We start from the raw sequence: 14,678 nt of genomic DNA on the forward strand, positions 1-14,678 counted from the left end.
CAGAGGAGGCTGACCCCCAGCTCCCCACACCTTCCTTTCAGGCAGTTGTAGTGAGCCATAAGCCCTGCCCCAAGCCTCCTCTTCTCCAGACTGTACAACCCCAGTTCCCTCAGCCACTCGGGTCAGGTCAGTCTGCAGTCTTCCTCACAACAGCAGCTGTGCCTTGACTCCCCTACATCACACCTGTATTTTCACCAGAGCAAGGAATAACACATGCCACATACCGGGGATGCAGTGCCTGCCACGTGAGCTGGCTCACCACGCTGCCCATGGGCATATCTGCAGAGCACCGTGTTCTGCGTATCACCCCAAGCGACGTCCGTGCAGCTGTGGGAGTGTGAAGTGAGCAGCTTTTTCCATGTCAATCTGTCATCAGTGCTTGCTTCGGATTTCAAGATACTTTCACCATCCTGGAAAACAGGTCATCAATCTCCTGTTTTTACAGGTGGGCATACCAAAACATGCTTTCATGCTGTAGACTTCAAATGCCTTAACACTGAGATGAGACAGCCACAGAGATGAGAAGAAAAACAGGGATTTGTGTTGTAAATTGTCTAACTTCAGTGGCATCTCCATCCATCTGTTCAAGACTAGAGCTCAAAGACAAATTACACGTGCATCAAAAGCGAAGATGGCCAGATATTTACAATCTCATATATATTTGTCCTTTGGGATCCTATAAATAAAGATAGCTATTGCACTTTATCCAACAACCCAGTGTCTGTGTGTGGGTGTGTGGGTGTTTTTCTTCACTTTTGGCTTTTGATTCTATTACAAGACTAAGCTGGAGGACATTGTTTTTGTCTCTCTTCTAAGAAGTGGAAAGAACAATCTGCTTTCTGGTATAGATTAAGTACATCTTTGAAGTTCTGATAAATCTAACAAAAATACTAAATAGACATTTTTATTTTGCATGGAATGGATATGCTATAAAACAGGAATGGATATGCTATAATACAAATGTGTTAATTTAAGCATAGGTGAGGCACAGGCTAACTTTTCTTTATTTTTGAGCAACTGTGACTTGCTGGGCAATACCTAGAGGGCAGGGACATGAATCTTTTTGGCAGGCCATGCCCGTGCTGCCGGTGTGACACAAAAGGCAGCCTTTATACCCTAGTCCTGAGGGTAAGAGTGGAGTAGGTTGACCCCACTGTGCTGGAGGAATGCAGGAAGGGTACTCTGGTAGCTTGAACAGCAGAATACATGGAGTTGATTTCAGATCCACATGCATCCCTTTGGAATTAGCCTGCAAGAGCATTACCTGTGACTGTAACACGCACAATTTATACTTAAGTCCCTTCTGTGGGAAAATCACAGAATCACAGGATGGTTTGGATTGGAAGGGACCTTAAAGACCATCTAGTTCCAACCCCCTGCCATGGGCAGGGACACCTCCCACCAGCCCAGGATGCCCAGGGCCCCATCCAGTCTGGTCTTGACCACCTCCAGGGATGGGGCATCCCCAGCCTCTCCGGGCAGCCTGTGCCAGGGCCTTGACACCCTCTGTGTGAAGGATTTTAGAGGGTGGTGAGGCACCGGAACAGCTCACAAGCATCGAGCGCGCCCTCTGCATTCTCCTCCACGTCCATCGTGAGCCGGAGGGGCTCACATCTGCCATCAGCTCAGCTTTGCACAACTCTGTCCCACGACCCACTTAGTGAGACCCTTTTAATTAATTAGCAGGCGGCTTAGCTGATCCCACCGGCGGTCCCTGACTACAGAGCCTCGGGGACGAGGCGCTTGGAGGTGCCCTGTGCTGTCACCAAACTTCCTCGTTTCAGGGCAACCAAGGGGCAGAGGGAGCTATTTGCGTTCACTCCTTCCTTTATTAGAACCGACGTGGATGTACTTTCTGTTATCTCCGCTTTTTGCCGTGCCTCCACCGAGAACACCCAGCCCCGCCCCGCTCCTCGGCGCCCCCCTCAGGAGGTCCCATCCCCCTCCCCCCCCCCGCCGCCATTTCACCACCACCCTCCCTCCTCCCTCCCCGCCCCCTGACGTCACCGGCGAGCCCCAGCCGATTGGGCGGCCGTGTGTGTGTGTGTGTGTGTGTGTGTGTGCGGGGGGGGGGGGTGCCGGTGACCGTGCGGCGTGACGTCAGCGCGTCGCCGGGGCGGCGAGGAGGAGGCGGGCAGGCGGACAAGATGGCGGCGCCCGGCGGCGGGGTTGGCGGCGGCGGCGGGGCGCGGCTGGCCTAGGGGCCGGGGGCGGCGGGGAGCGGCCGCGGGCGCCGGCTGTGGGCCGCGAGGTAACGGGGAAGGCTGAGGGGGGGGGGAACGGCGGGGATCCGGCGCCGTTATGGGCCGGGGGGGGGGTTTGGCCCGGCGGCCCCGCTGTGATTCAGCAGCCGAGGGGAGGCCGCGGGGGGCTCGCGGGGGCCTGTGATGGAGGGAGGGCAGCGGGGCGGCGAGGCGCTGCGTGTGCTCGGCCCCAGGGGAGTTGGCCGCCTTGGAAGCTCCCAGATCCCGGCGAACTGGAGCAATCTTCCTTCCTCCAGTGCCCAGATCCTCGCCGGGGAGCCCCCAGGTTCTGTTTTGGGGGGTTGGAGGTCGGGTGCGTGGCTTCCTCTTCCCTATCCCCCTCCTGATTTTGTATTTCAAATGTTTTATCTCGAGTCGTTATGCGCTGAGGAGCCAAAGTCGTCTTCACTCCATGGGTGGTAGCCCTCCGCATCTCTTTATGCTTATCGCTTATATCTAGCTCTTTTCTACTTAACTATTCTCCTTTCGAATTTGGAAGAGGATCGTATCTTCTGCATCTGAGATACAGACCTGCCATGGGTGTGTATCTTGGTGTAAGAATACTTTATTTTTGTAGTTTCTAACTTCTCGTGCCTTCTGTTCTGTTAGGTCGCTGCCCTCTAGGAGTAAAACATTTAACTCTACTATGCAAATATTTAATATAATTCAAGGGCTGTCTTTCTGATTTTTGATTAGCCCCAAATCTGCCATGTTAAGGGGAAGTTAGGATTTTTTTGAAAAGAAGTAAAAGAAATTATAATGGGTGGAAATGAGTCATCGCTTCATCAAGCGTTTTTATTCTTTGTATTATTTAAAAAGTCAAGACAGGATTAAAAAAAAGTGAAGTTTTACAGAATTCTTACGATTACTGTCTCATTAGAGCAGAGCTACGTAGGTGGACTCCGGCTCTTGGATGTACAACTACCTAGCTGTTGTCCGGGACTCAGTAAAAATGTATTAATGTCAGGTATAAGTACTTTGAGGTGGATATTCCTAAATGACAAGTATTGTCAAGTTACAGAACAGCTCGGTTGTGATTAGTGATGTAACTTTGTGCTAAGGACAGAAAGCATCAGCACCTTGGAAGCTGTTAAGTGGTCGAGAGGCTTTTGTGGGAGTTTACTGGGGAGGAATCTTGCTCCAACTTGTGATGAAGGGCGTTAAGGAAAAAGAAGAAGAGGCGGTTCTGCAGTCAGCCAGACCTCTTCCTCTCCTTCCTTCCCTGGTCATCCTTGGATTGTGGGACTTTCTGTCCCGGTGCTGGCACTCCTGCAGCAGCTTGCTTCCTAGGGCTGACCCTGCAGATCTGGCATCTCTGAGTTGCAACAACGTTTTTTTTCAGGGGAGGGAAACATTTTTGGCTGTGTCCTTTCTTTTCTCCCTACAGAACAGAGCTACTTGCATAGTGCTGCCACAGGGAAGGGAACAGGGCTGAGAAGGTATGTGTGGTAGCTGCTCAGTAGAGCTGGGCTGATGTATGCCAGGCCTTATGCAGTACGGCTTTAGGTGAGTATCTGTGCTCTGCAGAACCGTGGTGGTGCTGCTGCCTAATGACTTCAGTTTTCTGTACACAGGGGTGTAACTTGCAAGTGACGGTGGTACTTTAGGTCACTGTTGCAATCGGTTGACTTAAACCTTTTAGGCAAAATTTTAATGTTCAGGATGGGGGAAAGAAAACGTAATCTTTCAACTTTTGTTTTTGCTGGCTCATGGTTTTGGTCTCAAACAAAACTGAAAGTGATTGCATCTTTCTCCTGTAATCTGCTGGATCTGGCCTGCAAGCTTGGTACGCTTTTTTCCTGTGAGTATACTGTGGAGGAAAGGAATCTGGAAAGAAGTTGCTTCCACTAAGAGCAAAGGCTCAAGATAAGTCACATGGAAGCTGAAATGAAATTACCTGGACTTTGAAGCGAAAACAAAGAAATCTTAGGTATAAGGTATATGAATGATTAAGGAGTAAATATTAGTTTCTTTTTAATGAATTGAACTTCAATTTTCAGAATATTTTAGGGAGTATATTGCTCAGCTGATTAGCTGGGAGATTAATTTTTTTTAGTTTATGCTGATGGCTAGCAAAAATCTTAATCCTTAAAAATTATCAAAAACGTGCAGAATTGCTCCATCTCCTTTGTTCAGGTGGTGCCTTGTGGTACTGCTTATCCTAGAGACAAAAACTTCTAATTAGGAGAACAGGAGTTAGGTTTCTGAACCAATCCGGCAGACCATCTTATCTAATGCTGTCACAGTGGCAGCCAGAACTGTTTTTGCTGGTGGCACAAGTGCTGTAATGCCACAGCAGGCATCACCTTACTCGTACTCCAGGTTTTCGTTCTATAAGCTTATGGTGTTGTGTTGCTCCCACAAACTTTAGGGATTGATAATTCAAGTCATTAAATATTCTTGAAAATATCCAGTCACTATATCATAAGTGTTTGTCACCACCTTGTTCCTGTTTTTTGAATGTTGTGATAAACTGATGTGTGAGAAATTTAGTTGTACTTATTAGACAAGAGCTTCTGTCCAGCCTTTTCTGGCATTATGTTTCTAACATAATCAGTGTTAGTGTCTTCTGCCATAAATTCCAGGGCTGAAGCTACGGAATCTTTCCCTAAAGGATCTTTACCGAAAGGCATTACTGTCTATTTAAAATTGATCGCTGTAACGCAAATCAATGGTGGTGTGAAGGAGGTCTAGTGGAGCTGTAACGGAAAAATTCTGGAAGATGTTTCTGAAAACTGTTGATTAGAGGAAAAGGGTTGTTTAGAGATTATAAACAATCTTCTTCGAAAAAGTAGGTCTGCTAAGTTGAGCTATGCTCCCTGCATTGTCTGCTTGCTCTGATAACAAGGAAGGCATTGCTAATGATCTTGTAGCATGTACCAATCTGCGATCAATCACTGGGATTGCAGCTGGTCGATACAAGCCTGAGCTCACGGTTTTTGTGTTAACTGCCTAGGTGAGTAATCCTCTCTGGTATGCTAGTGCCTTGCTTAGTGCGTAACCTTCTGACTTGGGTTGAATAAGCTCAGTTTCTGTGTCCCTAATGACCTTTTGCAGCCAGTGTAGTCTTGATTGAGGTCTTCTAAAAGAATCTGAGCAATGCTGTTTTTCACTCTTAATCTCTTAAATGATCAGAGTTATTCCAAATCTTTCAAAAATCAAAATGAGCAAAGCATTCTCTTAAATGTTAAGAAATATTCTTTCCTGTACTTGAGAATTTTGAAAGAACAGCTGCTACGTCCAGACTTAGTTGTGTTTTGTATTCAAAAGGCTAAAAGTTCTTTCTAGCTTCCTTTAAGCTTGCAGTGTGCTTACTTGAAACCCTGAAGTGTATCAGAGGGGGAACAGCATATCATTGCTCCGACTTAGGTTTCAATCTTCTCTAGAAGGGAAAGAAGGTAGGTTCAAACTGCCACGTTGCTTGAGCAACATCACAGTTTCTATCTAACCAGCAGAGTTCAAACGGAAGTTCTTAGCCTGTAATTCTCTCAGCTGCATTTTGTCAGAAATACTGACACAGGTGTAACATTTCGCCTGGGCAAATCATAGAGCGGGAGTCTTATTCAAGAAGCAGTCCATTCTTCAGCTGGAAGATGGTCTTATGTGTACATACTTAAGCTACTCTTAAGGATTACTTAGGCTACTTAGCCAACGGTGGTTGATATTATGGAAACTAGTAACAGAGTAAATGATTCAGCTGGTCGTGAGATCCCAGTTAGTCTGGTCTGTGTTGCTGGAGGTCAACGTTCATCACGGCTATCTACTAGGTCATGTGAAAGAGTTGACTTAAGTCCTTTCCTAATGTTTGTATTTGTGCTTGTACAGTTTGACATCTCTAGGGTAGCTGCAGATGAAGTCATGACTGATGAGATTTATTCCCTGAGCTTTGGAGGTTGGATTTCTAAGAGTCTGTTGCCGGTTGTGCTGTGTCAAATGTAAGTGCTGTGCTTAATCTAGACATCGAGATGTGCTTTTATGTTGGATTTGATTTGCTTCATCAGCTCTGGGCTCTAAAATAAAATGAGGTTCTTAGTTTGTAAATGCTGTGTGAAGTATTTAAGGGATATGTATTTACTTATCTAATACAGCAAAGGTATCCTGGGTTCCACCCTAGTGACTAATACTGTCATGTGGTGTCCTTGCACCGTAACCTATAATACTTCGAAGTAGAAATATAGGCGGTACTTGTAGGGGAAGGTATTTATATATGTAAAATCACTTAATTATCTGGAATAAAACTTCATGGTGAAAAAGGATAGAAAAGCTTTATGCTGTAACGCAGTCTGAGAAAAACGTGTGTTCTTAATCTCATAATTATTAGGTCACCACAAGTAGTTTGCTGCCAGTCTGACTTCTTTAAAAGAAAAAACAAGAAAGGTATTGACTTTCATTTTGCTTACTGTGTTCAAAATAGTGTATTTTTTTTAAAATGTGATTTTCAGAAAGTACCTTAAGGTCCTTATGAGGAAGGGAGTTGATGTACCCTAAGTTGAGTTGGAGTTTTATGAACAAAAATGGTTGGAAAAGTAATTCAAAATCACTCCGCAGTTTGGGAGGAGTCATGAGCCATAAATATTGTGTGGAGCAGATTTCTGTATTTATTATATGTTTATGAAATCAGTGAGTTCCTAATAAACCAAGAGTAGTTATTAATCAAGCTGTAGTTCTGTCAGTGGTCATGGACTGTCAGGGCTCTATACCTGCAATTACTTTTGCAACTAAGCACTTAAATATTTGAAGTGTCATTTTCTAGATAATCCTCAAGATAATATCCTGAGGAATAATTTTAAGAAAATGTTTGGGGAAGAAAATTCTGTATCAAGTTTTAATCAGCCAATATTCGTGTTGCCATTTTGATAGGAGTAATTATCAGACTTTGGAGTGAGGGGAGATGCATTTCAGGATTCCTACGACGGATAGAGAGTCCCATGCTACAGCAAAACTAGCAAAAACGTCTGGCTCAGAAGCGCTAGGAGATGGTGGGATGCAAAATGCAATTACTTTACACCAGTGAATGGTCTGTAAAAGAGCAGCTGCTAGATGCTAGTTGGTGTCTTGACAGAGGGCAGCTCTTAGTACCTGCAGTTAGAGGCTTTTTTCTTGTCTGTAGAAGGGAGTTTAATGGATAATGTCTGTAACTTACCTGGAGTTCTTTGGATAGCTGGTAAAAAGCCCATAAATGCCCATAATATATTTCCAGACTGTTGAATGCCTGGGCTTATTGATGTGCATTTTTTGCAAAGCAAGTGCAAATAGAAATGGTAAAAAGCTTGTTGCTTTTAAATAATGCTGTTCTATTTCTCTTTATGTGCAAAGGGAAAGCTAATAAATTCAAGTGAGGACATAAAAGCGATGCTCAGTGTTCCATAATCTTTTCAAACTGATGGTCTTCAATTGGAAAAGCCTTAACTGCAGCTTAAAGAACCCACAAGTATATGATGGGATACAAGGTAAATGAAGACAAATGTGAAGAAGCTGGCGATGTCACAAGCAGCTGTGTGGTCTAAGCTGCTTTTGGAGCTGGGGATGGACTCCAGAAATGTGCCTTTGGGTGATGCAGTGGCTGTGACGCATCTACTTGTGTGACGTGCTAACACCATCCTTTTCATACCTGAACGTGCACATTGCACTTGCAAGAAGTGTAAGGAGGTATTCTTTGGGTCTTATGGTATTGGACTGAGGAAGAAATTCTGCTTCTGCCTACTCCCTCAAGGAAACAGACGCTTGAAATAGGCAGTATTTAGTGCAGGGACTTGGCTGTACTCTGTGTAAACTGACTCCGCCTAGTAATGGAAAGGTCTTCTCTCTTCTCCTGCAAGCTGGGACAGAGCTTGTCTATCTGTTTTATTACAAGCCTTCTTCAAGGCACATTTCTCCTGTAATTTGCCGTTACTGCAGGAATGTGAGCATGATGCTTCTGTTCTGTCATTAGGCAGCACTGGATGTATCTTCTAAAGCTGTGTTGAATCAGACAAGGGTTAGAGAAGAGGCTGGGGCTGATTCTCAGGTGATGGGAGGATATCTAACATCCCAGTAGAGGAACAGTCAACACAGTCTTTTCACTTTTTTTTACAGGAAATCTTGCTGCTTTGTAATGGTAATGATGGTCCAAAGAGGTAGATCTGTGTGTCCCATATTGTTGCTGGTCTGTTAGACCTTTGGAGGAGAAAAGCTGAGGGCACTGCTGTTGGATGGTCAAGTGGCAGTCTCATCCAGCAACCTACTCCAATCTAGTTATGTAGAAGTGAGGCTAGATTGCTGGAGCTGACTCAGATCTGTCAAAATGTCCTGAGGAAATGGAGTTAATGCATCTCCAAAGACTCCTTTTGCATGTAAAATGAGCTGTTTCTGTTTAGTTGTTCCTTGCTTTAAGTGTTTCAGGGGTTGTGCTCATTAGCAATGCTTCTGAAGAAACGTCTAATAGATTGGAAAAAAAGTTTATACCACTGAGCAAGACTGGAGATGGTGTGTAACCAAACTGCAGACTTAAATGAGTTGGAAATAGCAAGCAACTTAGAAATAAAGTTTGGAGTAAATGCAGTTTAATGATATCAATCCAGAAGAATATCCTTAAGGCTTTTGTAGTAAGGTGGAAAACTGAGTAGGAGAGATTTGATACAGAAAATTGTCGATCAGAGATATTGGACCAAACGAGAGAGAATGCAGTGAGATTCTCGGGATAGCTGTGGATTTGGGAATCAGGAAATACAAGTTCTGCTCTGGCTGTGTTGTTGGCTGAGCTGGATGACTGTGGGCATACAGTTTCGTCTTTGTGCCTTGTTCCTCACACCTGCAAAACTGGGATGGATTTTGCTCTGTGGTAAGTGCCTTGAAAACTGTTTTTGAAGTGTCATGCAAGAACTAGGCTGTGCTGGTGGTTTAGAGGAGTTTTGGCAAAATGGATTTTTGCTCAGGATAAAAGTTGCGAATGAGAACTGTTTGTAAAAATGTGTTTAGCTGGTGGTGGTGTGAATGCCCCAGAGCCCTTCAGGCTTTGCCTGAAAGCAGAGTATTTCTCGGGTTATGGGTTCCTCTCCATTTCTCATTCCAGCTGAGCATGAAATTCTTGTTTGGGTCTTCATGTGTTCTTGTCACTGGGAGGCTTGTAATTGCACATTTCTCACTTCCAGTACATTATGGGCTTCTGGATTTTGCTTTGCATATTTATGACTGAAGGATGATTGTGTGTTTGCAGTGAGGTGTGGGTTTCCAGCCCATCGTAAGTGTTAAACTCATCTGTTCAAGTGTAGGGCTGCAGTGCTGAGAGGGCAAATTGAATTATTGTCTTAGAGGGAAAGCAGACCTTTCCAGGTTGGTTTTTAAGTGAAGAAATGTAAATCTTGCCTTAACTCCAGTTGTTTCTGTATTAGATGAGTGTCATGTGGATACAGGTTATTTTATGTTGCTTAGGGGTACGCTGGGTACTTTTTCCTGAATGTAGCAGGTGAATTTTCTGCAGCAGAGAGGGAGGGATTACATCTGTGGTATGGAAAGTCTTTCTGAAGCAGCGTGTGAAGGTGAGTTCAGCGACTGGAGCATCACTGAAAAATGTCTCGGGGGTTTAGGTAGTTGGTCTGCTTTTTCTCAGAGAGTGAGGGCTGCTTGCATGTGTGTGTCTTAGCTGTGAGCAAGCTCAGCTGTGGCAGTCGCATACATAGAGGGAACCTTGTTTAACAGATGTACTCACTCTTTGCCTCTTGCTCGTGGCTTCCTTTCCTGAGCTCTGTAGTCCATTGTTGGACTACAGGCTAAGCCTTATTGCCATTTAAACAGCCCTAAATAGAGTGGCCTTTGCTGTTTGGGAACTCCAAATCAGGAGACTGCAAGGAAGAAGATTCTGTTTCAGGACTGGAGCACGATGCCTTCAGGGAGCTTAGGCCAATGAAGTTTTCTAATACACAGCAAGCAGCCCTTTGACTTGTCATATTCTATTTTTGTGATTAAATTGACCACTGTCACTGAGGGCAAGCTCAGTTTGACTCTGTAAAGCTAGATTTCTACTTCTCTATGCTAGACAAGCTTGCGAAAGACAACTTCCTGTGGTCTGTTCCCAGTTAATTCAGTTCCAGAAGTGTGGGCACCACCACTTTGCTGAGCCTGTTCTGGTGTCTGCTGCTGTTTGCATATGCCGAGAGTATGTATTTTTGATACCAGCTGATAATGCTCCCGTCCCTGTGGGTTTTTAAAGAGCAAGACTGAATGTTCACTATGAATTTCAGTCTTCCCTGAAGCTAAAAAGTCTTTTCAAGAAACAATTAAGGTGTAAGTGCTCACTTTAAAATTATTTCCTGTTCGGTATGCTCAGTTATGCACCTATTCCATTTTTAATTGAAACTAGTGGAACTTCTTTAAAAGATAACTTCTGGGAGCAGAACTTAATTCAGTGTTGACTACTGATGATATTTCTATTCTGGACCATTTTTTAAACTGTCATTCAGCCCTGTTTGGACACAAAGGATATGAATATGGATATGAAGATGGGTACCTATGAGCTAACTGAGAGATGAAGCTGTGCCACTGACATGCTGATGTGTGTGGAAGAAGTGACAAAAAGCCAAAAAAGTCAAGTCACTGTGTAAAGAATGTCACACCTGTAGAACTGAAGATGGAGTTCACACTTCTCTCGTAAGCTTAGCTTGCTGGTGTCTTGATAGCACTAATGAGGTGTGTTTTGAAAATCAGGCAGGTTTGGGATGATGTCAGTTCTGTGCAGTCACTTGGCAGAAAAGTGTTCTGGTAAGCACGCTCTGCCAGGTAACCTGCGACAAGCTCTTAGGTGCTTGAGTAAGGGGAAACTTTCAGAACTTCTGCTCTTGTGCGTCTCCAAGTGCACATTTGGTGAAAGAAATACTTGTGTCCCAGTGGTGAGTACAAGTGTTTCTTCAAAAACAGACAGCGCAGAGCTTGGTGGCATCTTAAAACGCTGGCTTCTAAATTACAGGGAATTTGTGTCCTCAGGACATGGCTCTTCTAGCTGAGAGAAGTGAGATGTGTTAGTGGAAGAGAGGGATGTCAGGTGGCTGGGAATGTTCAGCAGTGTTGAACATGAGAGAGGTCCTATAGGGAATGGGAGAAGGCTTCTGGTGGCCTGATGTGTGTTGAAACTCCTCGGGCTGAAGGTGCAGTCAGGATTTGAAGCAGTGGCTCCACACTGAGTTTGAAGTTTTAGCCCACATGCTACAGGCCAGGCAGAGTCATTTGTAGGTGGAATGGTTCATTTAAGACTGCTTTTTGTCAGTGCCATACTGAGTTCTGTTGGGAAGATGCTAAGTATATGGTATGGGTGGGTAGTGCATGTGACTTGAGTTACCGATTTTAATCCTTACGCTCTCTAGTAGCCTAACACCGTTCCCGTTATTCTTGTACAGCACAATACGCATGTACTTTGGCTCAGTTTGAATATAAGAAACGGCAACTGCTGTTTGACCTGCTAGCAGATTGCACGTTTTGGCTTTAAAACTTTTGTCCAACTTGATTTCTTGCCGGATTTTTTTGTCCGCTTTCAGTAACTCCATAAGAATTTGTTTCCCCAAATTAACCAGGACCATAACCAGCAATAAATTAAAGTTCAGAAGAAAAATGGTTTAACAAGGAGAAGGTAACAGTTACATAGCTTTATTTGAAATAGATTTTTAAGTAGTCATTTAATTGCTGTAGTGGTAAAAATGTCTTACATTCTAGTTAATGTTAAAAAAAGAGTAATTCGTGTTCTGCTAAGAGAACACAAATTACTTCTGCAATGAAATATTGAATTCTTGTGTCAGTTCTGAGAGCAGGTTTTGTATTTGTATTGTCCACAGCATTGAACTTTTTTTTAGATTATATAAGACCAACTACTTTTCTATCTCTCTCGATCAAAGAACATAAGAAAGCTTGAAACTGCACTTTTTTGATTAAAAAGGGACTTCTGTTTAATGACAAAAGCTGTTATGCTCTGTGTTGTTGGCAGCATGTTGGCAATGTTTGTCTAGCTCTCTTCATTCATAACTGGGAAGAGTCTGCAGTGTTAATAATACTCAAGTACTTCATAGTTGGCTTGTTGCATATTGAAATCTCATTGCAACAAGGACAGCAGCATTTTAATTAGCTTAAGCTGCCCTGGGTTCCAGACGTGCATTTTAAACATGCAGGGCGCTCCAGATTTTTTTTCCATGCACCTTTACCAAAAGAACAGAAGTGGGGCATTTTGGTGAAGCTGGTAGCTTGCCTTCTAGTTACTCTTCTTAACTTAGCAAATATTTCAATATAAGCAGTCTTTCTTCTCGAGTAAGTTAGCATCAAAAGTTAATATCCATGCTTAAAAATGCTGTCCAAAACTTGAGATATATCACAGAATCCCCAACTGGTTTGGGTTGGAAGGGACCTCAAAGCTCACCCAGTCCCACCCCCCTGCCATGGGCAGGGACCCCTCCCACCAGCCCAGGCTGCCCCCAGCCCCATCCAGCCTGGCCTTGGGCACTGCCAGGGATGGGGCAGCCACAGCTTCTCTGGGCAGCCTGGGCCAGGGCCTCGCCACCCCCTGAGGGAAGAATTTCCTCCTAATCTAATCTAAATCTCCCCTCTCTTAGTTTCAAGCCATTCCCCCTTGTCCTATCACTGCACCCCCTGACACAGAGTCCCTCCCCAGCTCTCCTGCAGCCCCCTTTAGGCTGCTTTAAGATCACCCCAGAGCCTTTTCTCCTCCGGGCTGAACACCCCCAGCTCCCTCAGCCTGTCCCCACAGCAGAGGTGCTCCAGCCCTCTGAGCATCCTCGTGGCCTCTGGATCTGCTCCAACAGCTCCGTGTCCTTCTTGTGCTGGGGCCCCAGAGCTGGGTGCAGGGCTCCAGGTGGGGTCCCACGAGAGCAGAGCAGAGGGGGACAATCCCCTCCCTGCCCTGCTGCCCACGCTGTGTTGCTGCAGCCCAGGACACGGCTGGCTTGCTGGGCTGCCAGTGCACATCTGCAAATGCTAGTCTTGTTTCTGTTGTGTCTTGAGGAGGGGAGGATGGCCCTTCTCTTTCTAGTTTACTGCCTTTTTCCTGGTGATATCGCAACCTCTCCAGATTAATGAGGCTGACCTTGCTAAAGAACCAACAGTAACAAAAATAACCCCTTTTTCTATGCTTTACTATTTAGATGATCGTCAAGTCAGAAGTAGGAGCTACACTCGAGTTCCCATCTGCTCTTGGCCTGGATGGAACCTGAACTGTCCCCTTACTGCCCGGGTTGGTAGTCAGGCCCGCCTGTTGTTTGCAAACAGCTTTCTCTTGTGGCAGGCTCTTTGGGAAAGAGTCCATTTTAAAAAGGTCACCTGTTTGTTTGCGTAGTTAAATATGAACTTAGATTTGGTGCATTTCCCATACGCTTCTTTGGCAAGACACTCTGGCCAAAGGAAAAGCTTGTACAGATCTGCTTTCACCGCAGGGCTGTACATAAGGCATTTTTAGTCTTCTTATGCTCTTGCTCATGAAACCGGCTGTTGTAGAGGCTTGTGGGGTTTACAAGCCTCAACTTGGCTGGGAACTTGTGTGGCCGATAAGCAGTTCGGTGGTGGGAAAAACTAGTGCATCAGTGTACTGCATCTCCTCAGCTGTTGTAGGGTTTTCTCTTGTTTCTGGGTGAAATTTAGGGCAGACCGCTATATGGCCAAGTAAGATCAGGATGTTAACAGAGGAGTAGGACTGTCTGTTACCAGGTAAGAGCATTAAATCCTTAACCAGTTCAAACAGTATGCGCTTCTATTGAGTGCAGTGTGTTTAATGAGCAAAGTGGGACACTCCATGAGGAGAGCCACGTAACGACAGCTGTCTGACATTAATGCAACAAATCCATTTGGGGCAACAAATGGGAGCTGCAGCATGTGGAAATCACACAATTGTCTTCCGCTTTAACTTCCCGTTGATTGATTGCATGCTGAAGCAGAAGGTCTAATTGCATGCTCTGTCACACTAAACAAGTGCACAGCTTGAAGAATCAATTTCTCCTAATGTCTGTCCCTGCTAGGAAGATATCGTTCCACAGCTGTATGTGGAGCCCCTTAATGGATGTTATTGCCATCGCTAAAGAGCGTTGTCTGGTAATTCGGCGATGCGATGTGCGGATAGCCCTGCTCCTCGGGGGATCTTTTCTGCCTGTCCTTCCCATTTATGGGAAATGTGTTCTGAAAGCCCTGCCCTATTGGCTCCCGTCCCTCTGCCCCTCAATCACTGCACTGAAAATAGCAAACAAAATTAATTTGATGTTATGGGCTGTCTTTCAAAACGTAGATCTCTCTTCAGAGTGCTTGGTTGTTGAAATGTGGGGTGTGTACACAGCATGGCTGTCTCATCCCTGCTTCCCTACACCTCCTACTGCGGTCATTGCAATCCCTGCTCTGCCTTTCGTTAGCTGCAGGACGGCCACTTGTATCCAGTAAGTCATTAGCTTTGTTTTAAATCATGGCCATTGAAAATCA

The 14,678-nt window shown here is 44.9% G+C and overlaps 1 protein-coding gene across 7 annotated transcripts in view; it reads left to right on the forward strand.

Annotated features, from left to right (window-relative positions):
• The first annotated feature begins 2,092 nt into the window (after positions 1-2,092).
• UBAP1 (ubiquitin associated protein 1) overlaps positions 2,093-14,678 on the forward strand; it is a 33,394-nt gene continuing 20,808 nt past the window's right edge. Inside the window, exons 1-2 of one of the 7 annotated variants that reach the window (XM_035565912.2) lie at positions 6,069-6,178; positions 7,560-7,693. The gene's annotated coding sequence lies outside the window, so the exon portion shown is untranslated. Of the gene's footprint in view, positions 2,252-3,629; positions 3,750-6,068; positions 6,179-6,573; positions 6,621-7,559; positions 7,694-13,366; positions 13,450-14,678 lie in introns of those variants that run through there. The other 6 variants (XM_050716272.1, XM_035565915.2, XM_035565913.2 and 3 more) reach the window with 6 other exon arrangements.

Source organism: Cygnus atratus, chromosome Z, assembly GCF_013377495.2.
Source record: "Cygnus atratus isolate AKBS03 ecotype Queensland, Australia chromosome Z, CAtr_DNAZoo_HiC_assembly, whole genome shotgun sequence".
NCBI lineage: Eukaryota > Metazoa > Chordata > Aves > Anseriformes > Anatidae > Cygnus > Cygnus atratus.